This window comes from Vicugna pacos, chromosome 14, assembly GCF_048564905.1.
Source record: "Vicugna pacos chromosome 14, VicPac4, whole genome shotgun sequence".
NCBI classification, from domain to species: domain Eukaryota; kingdom Metazoa; phylum Chordata; class Mammalia; order Artiodactyla; family Camelidae; genus Vicugna; species Vicugna pacos.
Genome location: NC_133000.1, coordinates 16,451,836 through 16,467,913, shown reverse-complemented (window position 1 = coordinate 16,467,913; position 16,078 = coordinate 16,451,836). Strand labels below are relative to the sequence as shown.

At 38.9% G+C, this 16,078-nt stretch overlaps 2 long non-coding RNA genes across 2 annotated transcripts in view; one reads left to right on the top strand and one right to left on the bottom strand.

The window, feature by feature from the left end:
• The window catches only part of LOC140701124 (uncharacterized), a 243,754-nt gene extending 241,779 nt beyond the window's left edge, over positions 1-1,975 (top strand). Inside the window, exon 3 of the long non-coding RNA XR_012079997.1 lies at positions 1,626-1,975. This is a non-coding gene — a long non-coding RNA (uncharacterized lncRNA). The remainder of the gene's footprint in view (positions 1-1,625) is intronic.
• Positions 1,187-1,863, bottom strand: LOC140701122 (uncharacterized). Its single transcript, XR_012079994.1, has 2 exons — positions 1,613-1,863; positions 1,187-1,298 (listed from the first exon to the last, which is right to left on the bottom strand). It is a non-coding gene; the product is annotated as an uncharacterized lncRNA (long non-coding RNA).
• Positions 1,976-16,078: the final 14,103 nt, after the last annotated feature.

Genomic DNA, 16,078 nt, shown 5'->3' with positions numbered 1-16,078 from the left:
GTGGATGAATCTCAAAATAATTATGCTGAGTGAAAGAAGCAGACAAAAAGACTACATTCTGTATAATTCCATGTACAGAAAAGTCAAGAGAATGCAGACTAATCTATAGCAACAGAAAGTGGGTCAGCAGTTACCTGGAGAGAGGTGTCTGGTGGAGGGAAGAGGGATACAGTGATGACATAGGGCCATGAGGATACTTTTGGGAGTGATGGATACATTTACTGTCCTGATCATGATAGTGGTTTCACAGATGTGTATATATGTTAAAACTTACCAAATTTTACATGTTAAATATATGCAATTTATTTTAAGCTAATTATTCCTCAATAAAAAACACTATTTTATATGTCACTATAGTTTGTGTTCCAAGTTGAAAGATACTTTGAATGAGCTAAGGATGTTCTCTCAGAAGAGGCTCCTTAGATGCAGAAATAAACGTCTAATCATACTTTTTGTTTAGGGATAACACAGGTAGCATGTTTGAAATCTATTATCTTTAGAAACAATGTTCAAATATATGCTCATTCTTAGAAATCTTTGGAAGCTGAAGTAATTATTTTTGCTCGTGTGTCTTTACTTGGGGTGCAACAAGTAAAATACTTAATGAGATCAGTGCTGTGACTTACTCTCAATTGGCTGAAACTGTCATACATGAATTAATAAGATTCCACATCGTGTAATTATATTACTGATCTAGGAGCACACTGAAAGTGAAAATTGTAGTGTAGAACTTGCCAAATGCACCATCTGAAGGATCAACTGATCCCTCCAGGAGAAAGGAGTTGCTTTCATTCAATGGAATCATCCTAGATTGTTCAAGAAATCATAGATCACATAGCCAAAATGAATAAATACATAATATATAATCCACCTGTATGAACAAACTTGCAGGAAAAGCATCCTACATTGTCAGTGAGCAGCTAGGACCGGGGAGGTGTTCCTTTGATACCCAGGAACCAGGATGAGATAAATGATGCTTTTGGGTTGAGGGAAGGTGTTTAGATTGCTTCAATACTGCCCCAAAGAGGTGGGGGGTGTTACAAGTAACAAATGAGAATCTGCCACACACATGTGCACGTGCACACACATGTACACACACATATGCACATGCATATCATATACCAGCACTGTTAGTATGATGAGGGAATTGGTGTAGCATATGTCCAACAATGCTTAGACTCAGACAGCACTTGTACGTCGCCTTTTTACTGAGCATCAAATACTTTGTGGTCTCCCCTTGGCCAAAATTCCAGAAGCCAGTATGATGAGGTGCTGAGATGCGGCTTGCTGCAGAGATGCTAGTGGAGGGAACAAAAGCAATAAATGGCTGCATTGTTCTAAGGGGAGGGTTATCTTCTCCTGGGGCTGCGGGGACCGGATGCAACTGACACAGTGAGTGTTGGGGGTTGAACTGAAAGCATCAAGGGAAGGAGGAGACTTTAGGCTGCATCTTGTAGCTGTTGGGAGTCAGTGCTGGGGGAAATACCAGAATCCATTTTTGGGTTTTGTTTCATTATTTTAAAAAGAACACAGTGTAGAAGACATATTCCTATATCTATGTTGTCCTGCTCTTGAAGATTTTTTTCCCGGCTTTAATAGTTTTATTACTTACCTTAATTCTGCAGAGAATTGGTACTCACTCCACTTCCATGTGCTCAGCGTTGTTCCCAGAGCTGTGTTACATAAGCTGCGAGGATAAAGCCCAGGGACTGTAATGACCTGACATTTGACGTTGCTGAGAGATACTTAGGAAGAATATCAAGAGATAAGTAAGGAATAAACTCCATCTCCTGCAGCTCACAGGCAGTACATCCTCCTTATGAAGAAGGGAAGGAAAAAAGAACACCTGCATGATGAGCAGGAAAGAGGAAATCACAAACAACACCCAGCTGAAATAGGGCGTGAGATCACCCTGCGTGGAAGCCCAGGAACTCTCACGCTCTGGAGATGCTCATTCAAGGCTGATGATGTCATAATAAACTAGAGCTGTTTTAACTATTCGTTGTTTTCATTTTCTGTAAGACAAACTTTCCTTCTGGAAGGAGAGGGTCTGCACTCTTCAAAAGTCGCCAGTGTCTTTGTCACCACTGCTAAATCCAATAAACTTTTTCTTAACTGACCTCATTGAACACTTCACCTTAACTGACCTCATTGAACACTATTGAGTGTTCCCTGCCAAGTTGCCCTTTCATAAGGCCGCGCTGTTCTGCTTCTTTGACATTTTGATAGGTTTGTATTATTGTTACCTCTTATGAAGGCTTTCTTCTCCATACTTCTATCATCTTGTCTTCAGCTCCCTGTATTTCTTCGTCTAAACTCTCTGTGTCCCCAACTACAGTGCTGGCTGTGCCCCGAACACCATGAACACAAGACCCCATGCCTTGGCTGAGTCCTCCTCCCTTGCTGGAAACACTCTTTCTTCCCCACTCTTTTCTGTCTGTAGAGACCTCTCCCTTCAATGCCCAGGTCAAGGGTCACCTCCTTGGTGAAGTGTTCCACAATCTGTTGTCTCAGCATTTCTTATATAACAAACCAACACCAAAATTTAGTGGCTGCTAAACAACTACTATTTATCTCCTAATTTTATGAGTTGGCAATTTAAGCTGGGCTCAACTGAGAGGCTGTTCTATTCTATGTGGTCTTACCTGGGGCTGGCCAGTACTACTGGCATTTAGCAAGTGTGCATCGGGATGCTGGTGTCCTGTGATGCTCGGCAGTCTGGGACAAGCAGGAATTGTCCCGTGTCCTGCATGACTTTCTAATGTTCCTCTGACATTGAGGAGGATGAAAAGCCTTATTATAATTAATTAGCTTAGAACCTAACTCTGTTTTACATATGAAAGCAAACTGCTTTTTGCATAGTTTTAATATATACTGGTCCTACTAGTTTCTATCGCAGAATCTCCCTGTACCTCTGTGCTGGCATTTTCTTTCTGCTGGTACAGAATGGCTCCTGATCCTCCTTGAATTCTAACTTATTCAGTATAAGTAGTACAAGTCTCTGACTACGTCAGTATGGCTTCTAGGCCAGAATATTATATCTGCGAATTTATGTATTGAAATATCTATTATATATCAAAATAAATCACTTTTATCTTATTTCTCACATATATTATAGTTAAGGCATTTTTAGTTGTGTGTGTATATAAATTACCTATCTATAAATTTTATTTTAGAATAATAGAGGGGTGTTATAAAATTTTTGTCATAAAAGTGCTCTTGGGTCTGAAAGGTTGAAAGTGACTAGCCTAGATGCTCTGAGGTTCCTCTCTCCTCTGAAATGCCATGACTCACCACTGGTCCACATTATCCTTCACTGAGAGCAAACAGCAGGAGAAAAGTAGAATATTTTACTTGTGGCGACACACTCTACTGCCTATAACTTGAATATGTATTTGATTGTACTTTTACACAAAGATGGTGATGTGAGTGTTGACCTGTCCCCCTACAATTAGCCATCCAATACTTGAATAACCTAACTAAATTATCTCCAAATAAAGGAAACTGAGTTGAGCCACGTCCATAGTTTCCACCAATTTCCTGTCACTTACAAAGACACATGCAGAGTATCTCAATTATGCTGACTTTCAATGATCTATAAAGACATCGCTTCAGTTAATAGTTCTCTGAACCTCATGCCCAGCTTGCTTTGCCTCAGCGGGCTTCCGCATCCTGTTCCCTTCAAAAGACTCTTCTTAATTTGTTTTGCCACCAAAAGAGATAAATGAAACTATTTCTCAAAAAAAAAAAAAAAAAAAGCTTTTCATAGAGCCGAAATGGCATGGCAAATAGAGACAGCTGAAATAACTTGTTTGGTTGCTGTCTATGGTTCTCAAAGAAAACAGTCCCCACTGGGAGCTGTATGTAGTTCTGCAGTGCTTGAACAATCTAAGTTATTTATTTTTGTTTCACCTCTGAAAATACAGCCATACAAAAAGTACAGGAATAATGCATATTTTAAAGACTGAATATTTTACTCCCCCTGTGTTTTGCAAAATGTAAGCTTCTTTGTTTTTCTATAACCAGAACAACTTTTTTATCTTTACCCACCTCTAAAATATTTACTTGACTTCATTCCAAGTGAAGTTTGTCAAATTCAGTGATCTCTTAATCATTCGGGGTTTCAAACAGTTTTTTTAGGATTGTCTCCACCTCTTATCCTGCAGGGAGTAGCACTGGGAGGGAAGGGGGCACCACTCTTTTATCTTGAACTGTTCTCTGATGGCCTTTGCTGAAGCCACTGGCACCTCCTAACGTTGGTGTCTGCTGGGAAGCCGCCTCCCCCATCATAATTGCTCTGTCCACACTCTCCTGTGTAGATGTGTTGCTCACTCATGGCCCCAAGGACACTTCTGGGTCCTTCTTGCTCTCAGTGTCTTAATCAAGCCTCACTTTACTAGCAAGGAAAACATCTGACTATTCCCACATTTCATTGGAGTCGGAGAGGACTCAGATGAGAGTAAACTCAGACCCATCTGTCCAAGGGGCTGTGTGCAGCCATCTCTGGTTTGATGAGTTGTGACTCAAGGATGCTTCTATGGGAAAGGAACCTCCCAGAGAGGGTGAAGGGGACCTAAAGATTTCATTCGTCTCCTTTACTCTTAGACCTCCAAATTTAAAGGGGAGTAGGATTCTTTTATCTCTTGTCCCTACCCAGGACTTGGCCCATGGAAATAAAAGACGAGGCACATAGCTCCCCACGTTCACACTCTCTCTCTCTCCCCCCCCCCACCCTGCCCACCTCCAAAATCCAGAGGTACCTAATTTTTGATTGGCTAGTGAGAAAAAGAATTATTTCATTCACTATCCTTCTCAGATTCTTCCTAAATGTTTTAAGACTTTGACGAATTTTAACATCTTTCTTTTACTTATGGTATTAAAGTAAAATGAACTCCTTAGTAGACTGGTAATGGAAGTGTAGCTGGCCAGACTTTTGGCATTAGGTTTTGTGAGATCTAAAGAATTCTATTCCTGTGAATCAAGCTTAAGAAAATCATCATAAAACTAAAAACTTTTTTTACACAAAAATGCTACGTACCATATCATTTATAATAATATCCCAAAATGAAAGCCTTCCATGTCACAAAATATGGAAATAAAAAATGACAGTACTTTTCTGTGATGGAATAACATGCAGCCATCAGATACCATGCTGAATAAGGAGATTAGCAATGCAGAGAAATACCTGTGAGAGAAAATTAAATTAAAATGTAAATATAAAATACACACCAGATTTCAAAGACTTGATATAAATAAAAAGAATGCAAAATATCTCATTGACAACTTTTCTACTGATTATATGTTGAAATAATGTTTTTGGGTACCTTGGGTTAAATAAAATGTATAAATATATATATTTTTTTTTATTGAAGTACAGTCAATAATAGTGTGTCAATCTCTGGTGTCCCAATGTACCAGTCATGCATATACATACATATATTCTTTAAAATTAATTTTACTTGTTTGACTTTTTTAACGTGACTGCTTAGGAGATTTCAAATTGCACGTGTGGCGCAAATAGTATTTCTGTAGGACAGTGCTTCTCTGGAGACGGACACAAGCAGAAGGATCAATGAACGCTGTTTATTCCAATCATACACATTTATGCACATAAAGTGAACCACCCCCAGCACAAAGATGCTCTCAACAGATGCTTCCAACTCTCTTAAAGTTAGTCTCTTCTCTAATTTTTTTGTCTGCTCTTCTAAGCACACGGAGTGAGGGCTTCTGATAGACGCGAACCTCTCTTGACCTCATTACTTGGGATTTTGATGGTATCTCCCGCCTCTCCCGGGGAGGGAAGCCTGGACCTGTTTCTCGGAACCAGGCAGCAGCTATTCGGGTTATTCTGTGCCTGAATCCATGATGAATAGGCAGAGCAGTAGGAAATACTGTTAAATGCTAATAGTGAGTAAGATAGACTCTGAATATCAATACCTGATTATAAAGCCTACTTACCTGATTTACTGTATGCGAGTCCCCTGTGGCATTTTGTGCAGCGGATCCTCGAAGCACATGCCACAAATCCTACAAACCTCTTTAAAAGACAGCTCTGTCCCTCCACGTGAGGTGAGGTCATTGACAGGAGACACAGCCTGTCACTTCAAAGGGCTCCTGCTGGGAGAGAAGGGCTCCAGAGGACAGAGCTGGGAGGGGAGGCACTACATGCCCCATGGCCCAGGTGCTGCTGACTCGAGACTTGGCCCCAGACGCGGGCCTTTTGGACAGACAAATGGCGAGAACCGTGAATTATTCAACCAATGCCGTCAGCGGGAGTTTCAGTGACTAATTTGCTGTTGCTGTTGTTTTTCTGAGGGGAACTGTGTAAGTCAGCAAAACACAGAAAATAAACCTTCCTCTCTGAGCCTGACAGACCAAACACACCCTGATTAAGAGCACATCAGTTCTCCAGGCTGGCATCTACCGACCGGCGAGCAATTTCGCTGTGTTCCTTTGTGAAGAAGTGCACATTTCTGCACTTCGTCTCTTCTAAGGATTGCTATTATTCATCAAAAGATGATCTACCAATTATGTTTTTGTTTATTTTTGGAATCCATGAGCTCATTTAATTTACAAGGAAGGAAGAGTTATAACTGTGATGGGAACATTCAATTCCTCAAAACTCTGCCTTTGCTAAATGACCTCACCAGGAGCATTGGCCTCCAGGTTTCTCTAGAGCTGTGTTTCTAACCAGATTAGCAAAGTATCTTCCTGCTCTCGGAACTGCCTGCAGGGGGAAAGACCTCCATCTTTCAGGAGCTCTGCTGAGCTGACCCACACTGTACCTGACTTGTTTAGCCACTTGTTACTTTTTATTGCATCCTCTTCCTTCTGACCAGCTTTGTAGTTTTGCCCCGATCCGCAATAAAGATGCTCTGGATCAGGACCCTCAGTCCCCTGTCCTAATGCCCCTTCTACCTTCCACATGGTTCCTGGCAACCTTGCATCTCAGTGGATGGCTTTTCTCCTCTTGCCTCATGTGAGCCAGAGCTACGCACCGAGAGCCATGAGGAGGTTGCAGGCATGAGGATTGTTCCCATGACAGGGAAATGATTGACAGAGGAAGAGCCACAGGGGGTTAAAGGTTAAAGGGGGTTAAATACTGGTGTGAATGGAACTTTCATTTCATTGTACCAGCAGCAGCTCAGGAAATTCTGTTACTGACAACTGAAAAGAACTTAAAGAAGAAATAATAACTAGTTAGGGGAGAAACTAGACAAAACTTTTGCTGGGTGAATCAAAATTAATATCACCCAGGAGAGGCAGACGGCTACTGAGCACCTCTAGATGCAACGCCCTGAGAAATACACACATCAATGTCTAGGATTCCATCCAGGGGTACATAGCCTGAATCTAATTATGAGGAAACATGAAACAAAAACAATGCAGGGATCTTTCTATAAATTAACTGACTTACATTTTTCGAAGGTGTCAATGAAACAACAGAAAAAGAAAGGCTGAAATATTCCAGCTGAAAAGAGATTAATGAGACACGGAAATTAAATGCAACACCTAACCCTGGATAGAATCCTGAAGGAAAAATTACACTATAAAGGGCATTATTAAGACAATTGACAAATCAGACTACAGACTAAATTGTATTGTAGACTAGATTAAAAATAGTACATCAATATTAAATCCTTAGAACTTAATGACTGTATGGTAGTAGCTTAAAAGAATATCCTTGGAATGGGAGAAAATATTTGCAAACGATGCAACTGACAAGAGCTTAATTTCCAGAATATACAAACAGCTCATGCAATTCAATAACAAAAAAAAACAAACAACCCAGTCAAAAAATGGGCAGAAGAGCTAAACAGACATTTATCCAATGAAGACATAGAAAAAATGCTCAATATCATTGATTATTAGAGAAATATAAATCAAAACTACAAGGAGGTATCACCTCACACCACTTAGAATGGCCATCATTCAAAAGTCCACAAATGATAAATGCCAGAGAGGGTGTGGAGAAAAGGGAACCCTCCTACACTGCTGGTGGGAATGTAGTTTTGTGAAACAATTATGGAAAAAAGTATGGAGATTCCTCAAAAAACTGAAAATAGACTTACCATATGATCCACCAACACCAGTCCTGGACATATATCGAGAGGGAACTCTAATTTGAAAAGATACATGCACCCTTATGTTCACAGCAGCACTATATACTATAATCAAGACATGGTAGCAACCTAAATGCCCATTGACAGATGATTGGATAAAGAAATTGTGATGTATTTATACAATGGAATACTATTCAGCCATAAAAAAGAATAAAATAATGCCATTTGTAGCAACATGGATGGGTCTGGAGGTCGTCACACTAAGTGAAGTAAGCCAGAAAGAAGAAGAAAAATACCATATGATATCACTAATATTGGAAGTCTAAAAAAAAAAAAGGAGGGGCACAAACAAACTAATTTATAAAGCAGAGACATAGAAAACAAACTTATGGTTAATGGGGGTGGAGGGCAAGATAAATTGGGAGTTCAGGATTTGCAGATACTATTATATATAAAATTGATAAACAACAAAGTCTTACTGTATACCACAGGGAAATATATTCAATACCTTTTAATGGCCTATAATGAAAAAGAATATGAAAGGGAATGTATATATATGAATCACTATGCTGTACCAGAAATTAACACAGCATTGTAAATCGACTATACTTCAATTGAAAAAAAAAAAAAAAGAATATCCTTGTCTCAGGAGAGAGGGAAAAAGTGTGGAAAATGTTAAAAATTAGCAAATCCTGACAGGGAGCACAGGAGTTCTGTATATTAATCTTGCAACTTTTGTGTCAATTTAAATTTATTTTAAAACAAAAAGATTTTCCACTTAACTCCCCAGGTGATCAGGTGATTCTGAACAGCCCATCCGAGAATAGCATTTGGAGACCACTGATGTAACAGTGTGACTGTCATCTTAAGAAAGCTAATGGGATGCTTTTTCATCTTCTCTTACTTTTATAATAGCCCTTGAATCAATGTATGATCTGGAGTTAACAATTCAAGAAAACAACAAGGTGGAAATGATCATAGGTATTAAATTAAGAGAGGAAATTGACATGCATTTGTACTTAGGCGTCTGCAAAAACTTTTCATGCAGTTACTTGTCTCAACACTTCCAGACTTTTCTAAGATAATTGCATGTGCAATAATGATCTTCCTGCATTCTTATTCATTATGATCGCAACAATAATGTTATATAAAAGAAACCTCAATATTCCACAGATACTCCAGTCTGTTTGCTTCTTCTTTCCTATCTCCTTCTCACTAATGATAAGACGTTAAAACAAAAGCTCTTTGGAGAATATGCCTAATTGAATTGTAATAAGATTTCCAATTTAATAACTATATTTTTGGGTTCTTGTGATGTGCCAGAAGTTTTATCAAGCGCTTACAAGCTATTTCAGGAAAGGATGGGTTATGTGACTGTAGCTAACACCGTCAAAGATCTTAGTGGCTTATAACAGGGAAGGTTTATAACTTGCTCACACTACTGGTACACTGGAGATCAGCAGTGGGATTCTGCTCATAGGAGTTAGTCAGGGTGTAAATTAACAGAGTGGCCACCATCTCGAACATGTGATTCCCATTCTGGAGAGAAAGGGGTTGCTAGAGGGTTAGGTACCAGCCCCAAAATGGTACCCAGAGCTTCCATCCACAATTCATTGGCCATAGTAAGTCATACAGCAGCACTCCTCCAACAAGGAGCTAGGACATGCAGTGGACCTGGGAGACGGAGGATCTCCCATCCAATAGCGCTAATGCCCACAAAACATACATCAAATCATTTATGTTTATCACTGACCAAGAGCTCGATGAAGTAGTGACTTTCATTATCCTCATTTTATAGGTGAGAAACCAAGACTGTCTTCCCCAATTCACTCCACAGCCAGCAATTTTCCCTCCATCTGTAAGGTCTCTTTGCTTCCACTACTCTCTCAGACAAGAACATTCAACCTCTAGTTGGCAAACTTCTTCCCTAAATCCTGACCATGCTTGTTTTCAGATGTGTGAGTACAACTAAACTTTGTGCTGAGAACCTATTAATAGCTTGGAATTCTGAGGCTTTATCACCTTCTGGATAATCTTCCCAAAGTACCCCCTTGTCATGTTTTTCATCAGTTGGCTAGCAGCATTCAGTGAGCTGCTCTGCACAGGAGGGGCCAAGCACAGCACTGATGGGGTGGGAAATACACTCCCCCAACCCAGTAGGAGGACTGCACGTGACAAAGAGTGTGCAAGGATATGTATTTCTATAAGAAAGAATGAGTAATGAATCAGGAACAGTAATGCAGAGTTAGACCCCAAAGGAACAGGAGATGAAGCAGCTAATGGATAAGTGCTTTTATTCCTTATCCCCACCCTTCTACCCCAGGAGTAATTCCCAGGCCAGGTGGTTCCCTGAGGACTCTCCAGAGACGCTACACATGATAAAACAATCAGCTCAGTATTTTTGCAAGACTGTTACTCCAGCACAATGGTACACCACCTTGTATTTATTTTTTCTCCTTCTCCACTTCCTTCCTGTTTCCATCTTAGAGTCGGACTCTAATAAAACATGAAGCTTGTAAGATTTGCTTCAGTATCTTTTCTAGGGAACTGGACTTAAGACAGTAGGATTATGAGAGACACATCCCTAACGTGTTTACCGTAATGGTGGGATGGAGATGCATATATTCAAAGATGCAGACCTGTGACGTTGAGTCACCATCATGCTTCATCTTAACTTAGCCCAAACCCAGGTGAAAGTCAGTATTTTAAATTGCGATCACAGTAGAACGCTTTGCAGGTCTCCCCTGTGCCCCTAAACATTCTTTTCTCTCTGCTTATTGTTTCTTTGTTCCACTCACAGAAACATATTTCTCCTTCCAAGCTCTGATGCTCTCTGACTACCTCCCTATGAAACCTTCCTTTTCAGACTCTTTATTACCCACAACCAGATGCTGTATCTTCCTGCTTGTCATACATTTCATTTTTATAGGTTTTATTAGCAATGGAGGTAGAGCTGGCTTTTTTTTTATTAACACATGCTTTTTATTTTGCTAAAATCAAGCAACAATCTGGCAATAAAAAGGTTACTTTTGAAATACTGTTATGTTAAATCCTACTTACAGAAGATGATACAGCCTTACAACTAAGGTTTTCCCAAGACAAAGATGAATGAAACCATCAGTTGCTTTTCAGAGTTGATAGTAGCTGCTTTAAAAGTGATTTTACTCAAACACTGAATTAGAACAAAAAAGCCTTTAGGCAAAAATGAGTTGACTTATTTTGGTTTGCAGCCACATTTCAGGACTTAGCAGTTCCAAAAAGATCAGAAAAAAGGTGACAATTTGCCAAGAAGTGAAAACCCACCGGGGGCTCTGCCGGACATGCTGAGCTCTTTCTGAGTTCCCAGGGAGGAGTGTGCACCAAAATCAAGGAAGACCCTGAATTCAAGGTTAGTTTTGTTCTGTAGTTGAGATTCCAGGCTAGTTCTCAAATGGACAAGAGGGTGATTGAACCTGAGCTCTGTTTGTTTAAAGCATATCTTTTCAGCTTGCAAAAGCAAAAGTAAACACAGAGAAAGAATACAGTTCATTCAGAGGAAATGTGTGTGCTAAAAATGTCACTGTGTGTCCTTTCTTCAAATGAAACCACCAAGACTTTTGAAAGCTGTTGGGGCTGAGCAATCCTGGTACATGACTGCTTTTTCCCCCTAAATCAAAATTGGAGTTAAAAACCCTTCAGTTGGTGACAGCATCTAGGTCTCCTAGTCCATTAGAACCATTTACTCCATTTATTAAAACATTGTTTACAAATCTTAAAACAGGAAGAGCTTTTAACTATTGTGGTCCACATTCTATCTTGAAGACTGTATAATTGGTTTTCATTCAGTTGTTCTTGGAAGCCCAGTTACTGTCCCTGTCCATCTTGTGTATGTGTTTGTCATCTTCTGGATGCCAGCTCACTGTGCCATCTCCCTCTCCTTGTGAAGTTCTTCTAATGTCAGACATTTCAAAGGACTTTTAGCCCCAAGTCCATTGCGGCTTTTGTCTCATATCACTGACACTGAGAGAGCTGGCTTTCTTTATGGGGGCTGCATGTACTCTCCATGTTTATTCAGATGACCCACTCAGTTCAGGGCAAATTATCATTATGAGACCACACAAATGCCCCTTTTGTTGTTGTTGTTGTTGTTGTCATTATTATTATTATTATTATTATTATTATTATTATTATTATTATTATTATTTCTGATGTCATTCTCCTTGACTCTAAATACTCTCTGTCTTGATTTTGGTATATATCTTTCCAATCTGTTAACATGCCTTTATTCTCAACCATATTATCCTTGGAAATACCAATTATTAATTTTGTGGGGAATTTTTAAATTTCTCAAAATGATCCAGTGCTGTTACTCTTATTCTATTCAAACTTATATGAAATGTATCCATGTTGGAAAAGGTAAATCTAATCAATTTCTTGCATCTGCTCTATAGTTTCCATCCTCTATCAAAAAAAGAAACTAACCCTTTTATTATTTCTTTTAATGATGTTACTTCAACTTTTGCTATCACAAACAAAGGTGAAATAGGTAACTTTATAGATGTGGCTTCTGCGATCACACAGAAATTTCTCTGGGATATTTACCCAGAAGTAGAAGTGCAGGCTCGTAGTGTATCACGTATTTAATTTTGTGAAGAACAGCTACATTGTTCTTTTAAAAGGATGCACCGATTGACGGTCCACCCAGCAGACCATGATGGTTCCTGTTTCTCCTTCTTCCTGTCACCACTTGATATCATCCACTTAATTCGTTTTTGCTGTCTGGTGGATGTAAACAGTATCTCCATTGTGAACCGAATTTGATTTCACTGATTTCTATTGAAAATGAACATCCTTGTATACTTCATCTTCTCCATTTCCCCTTCTGAAAATTCTTATTTGATTTCTTTGTCATTTTTATTTTTGTTTTTTCTTACCTTTTCTTGCAGGTTTCTAGAATTTTATTTTTCTAGATGTTAGTGCTTTGTTGATTATCAATACTGCTAAAACCTTACAGTATATCATAAATCTGCGAAATTTCTCCATGGTATACTTCATGAAACAGAGTTCACTTACAAGTACGGATAAATCCATCAATCTCCCTCTTTAACTTAAAATTTTATCTTACTTACACTCTCTACTTGACTTGCAAAGTACTCTCTACTTTTGTTTCAAAAGTTGTACACCATCCTAAAATCACAAAGACATTCTTCTAAGTTTTTTTTCCACTTGACCTTATAGTTTTTCTTTCCATATTTCAGTTTTAATTTCTTTGCAATGTATCTGCATGCCTTTTATATATTTTTCTCACCTTCCATAGATTAGACCCTTCAGTACACTATGGAATAAACATGATGAGAGTAAACATCCTTGTCCTCCTCCTAATCTTAGAGGAAAGTGTTCAGTCTTTCACGGTTAAGTGTACCATGAGTTGTAGGTTTTTCCTAGATGTTCTTACCAAATTAAGAAAGTACCTTCTATTCCTAGTTTGCTGAGAGTTTTTAAATCATAAATGCATGTTGCATTTTTCTAATGCCTTACTGTGTCTGTTGAGATTTAGTTTGTTAATAGAGTGAAATACATAGATTGACTTTTGAATGTTACACTAACCCTGCATTCCTGGGATAAAGCCCATGTAGTCATGATATGTTTGTCTGTTTTATATTGTTGGATTCAATTTTCTAAAACTGTTTAGAATTTTTATATCTATGTTTACTAGCAATATCGTCTGTAGTTTCCTTTTCTTATAATCTTTGTTGGCCTTTGGTATCAGGATAATGATGGCCTCTAGAATAATCTCAGCAGTATTTCCTCCTCTTCAATTTCCTGGAAGAGTTTATGTAGAATGACTATTATTTCTTCCTTAAACATTTGGTGGCATTCACCATGGAAGCTGTCTGTGCCTAGAGTTAGCTTTTATGTGAGAGAGTGTGTGTGTGTGTGTGTGAAGGTTTTGAACTAGAAATTCAATTTCTTCAAGAGACAGACTTCTCAAATTAACCTTTTTCTTTTCAGTTACTACTGTTGTGTCTTTCAAGGAATTGCCCCACTTTATCAAATCGTCATATTTACTGAAATAAAGTTGATCACAATACTTCCTTATCGTCATTTGAATATCTATAATTTCTGTTATGATGTCCGTTCTCTGATTCCTGATCATTTCCTGAGAAGTCTGCCTAGTGGCTTATACATTTTATCAACCTTCTCAAAGAATGAACTTTTGGTTTCACTGACTTTCTCTTTAGGGTTTCTGTTTTTAATTAATTTACTTCTTCTCTGTCTTTACTTCTTTCTCTCTGCTTACTTTGGATTTCATTTGGACTTTTTTTCTAGTTTCTTATCATTTGCCAACTCTTCACTCTGAGACCTGTAAGATGAATGATGATTGACAATGGCTGGAGTCTGTGAGGTTAACCCCCTTTGAAATACTGGACGACTGCTTGGAATCCAGGCATTCTGTTATTTCTATTCTCTACCTCAATCATTGCAGAGCATTTTTTTAGGTGCCTATATGCTAGCACATCATATTTTAGTCTGTGATTAGATGGGTTTTGCTTGGTTTTGTTTGGTTTTGCTCTGTTTCCCAACTAGTCTCAGAACCATGACAGGGAAGACATTTGTCCAACTATCACCCCCAAGAGCTCCTATTACTGAGCCCTGGTCTGAGAAGCTGTTCAATAACATTTGTTAAATTGATTTGACCTGAGCTGGCTCAAATCCATTTTCTGAGGTGCCACAAGCTGTATTCTGACATGCTAGCTCTAAAGTGATTGAGTGAAGCCAGTTGAGGTTAATGATGTCAATCACAGCCAAGCCTACAGAAATCTAACACTGAATTTGAGGTTTTTCAAAGAATCAATAGTCCTGAAAAACACTGTAGAGGAAAACTAAAAGCTGATGCATTGTAATTTCTTCTGAACTGTAATGGGGAGAAAATTCATGCTAGTTCAAACTAGCTCAAGCTAGTTTGCTAGTTCAAGCAGCAGGTGGGCGACTGTGCATTTTTCAAAGTGACTACGGTGCTCTCTGTTCTTATGGATGGTGATTTCAGACTCTGGCAAATAATGTAACACCAAAAAACACCTTAGGCTTTTAAGTCCCTTCTCTTCCTAAGCAATATGAGGCCCACCTGCCTGATGTCTATCACCAGACAAGTAGATTTTTTGAAAAAACTATGCAATCAGAAAATAGAACAAAACTTTTGAGCTAATTCTGATTTGAGCAAATAACCCTGGGAAAAGAACATGTATACAAGAAAATTATATTAGGGAAATTGAGTCATTTTTAAACTAGGGATTGGTAGCTGGGAGAAGAGACGTTTTAGTCTGGCATTCTATAGCCCAAAAGAGCCTCTCCCCGTGTTAGTTACTTCTAGTGCCGTTGGCATATAGTTGCCTTCATTCATACATGCATGTGTATATGCATGTATGTGTATGTGAGTGTGCACGTGTGTGTGCTCCCCTGTATGTTCAGCATGGGTGCTAGGCCTTGGATACAGTGGTAAATGAGAAAAACATGGTCTCTGCTCTCCTAGGTTAGTATCCAGTGGGAATTTTAAGGAGTGACATGAGATTTTGAGATTCTTTGAAGGCCAGGACTGACTGTCCATGTCTAAGACAGTGCTTTAAAAATCCTAAGTGTTCGATGAGTGTCTGCTAAATACTTTGTACATGTCAGTTTCAGTTTGAAATCACTACACAGCTGTGATTTGTGCCAAAACGAATTATTCAACATAAATGTATGTATGTGTTTTAACAGATATGTAGGTGATAGAAAGATAGATGGATAGATGGATGGGTAGATAGATGGATAGATGGATGGAAGGATAGATGGATGGACGGATAGAGAGATGGATAGATGGATGGACAGATGGATGGATGGATGGATGAATGGATGGTTGGATGGATGGATGGGTAGATAGATGGATAGACGGATGGATGGATGGATAGAGGGATGGATGGATGGTTAGATGGATGGATAGACACATACACAGTTGCAGTCAACAGAATCTCCTCCAGCTAGTTAGAGCAGAAAGCCAT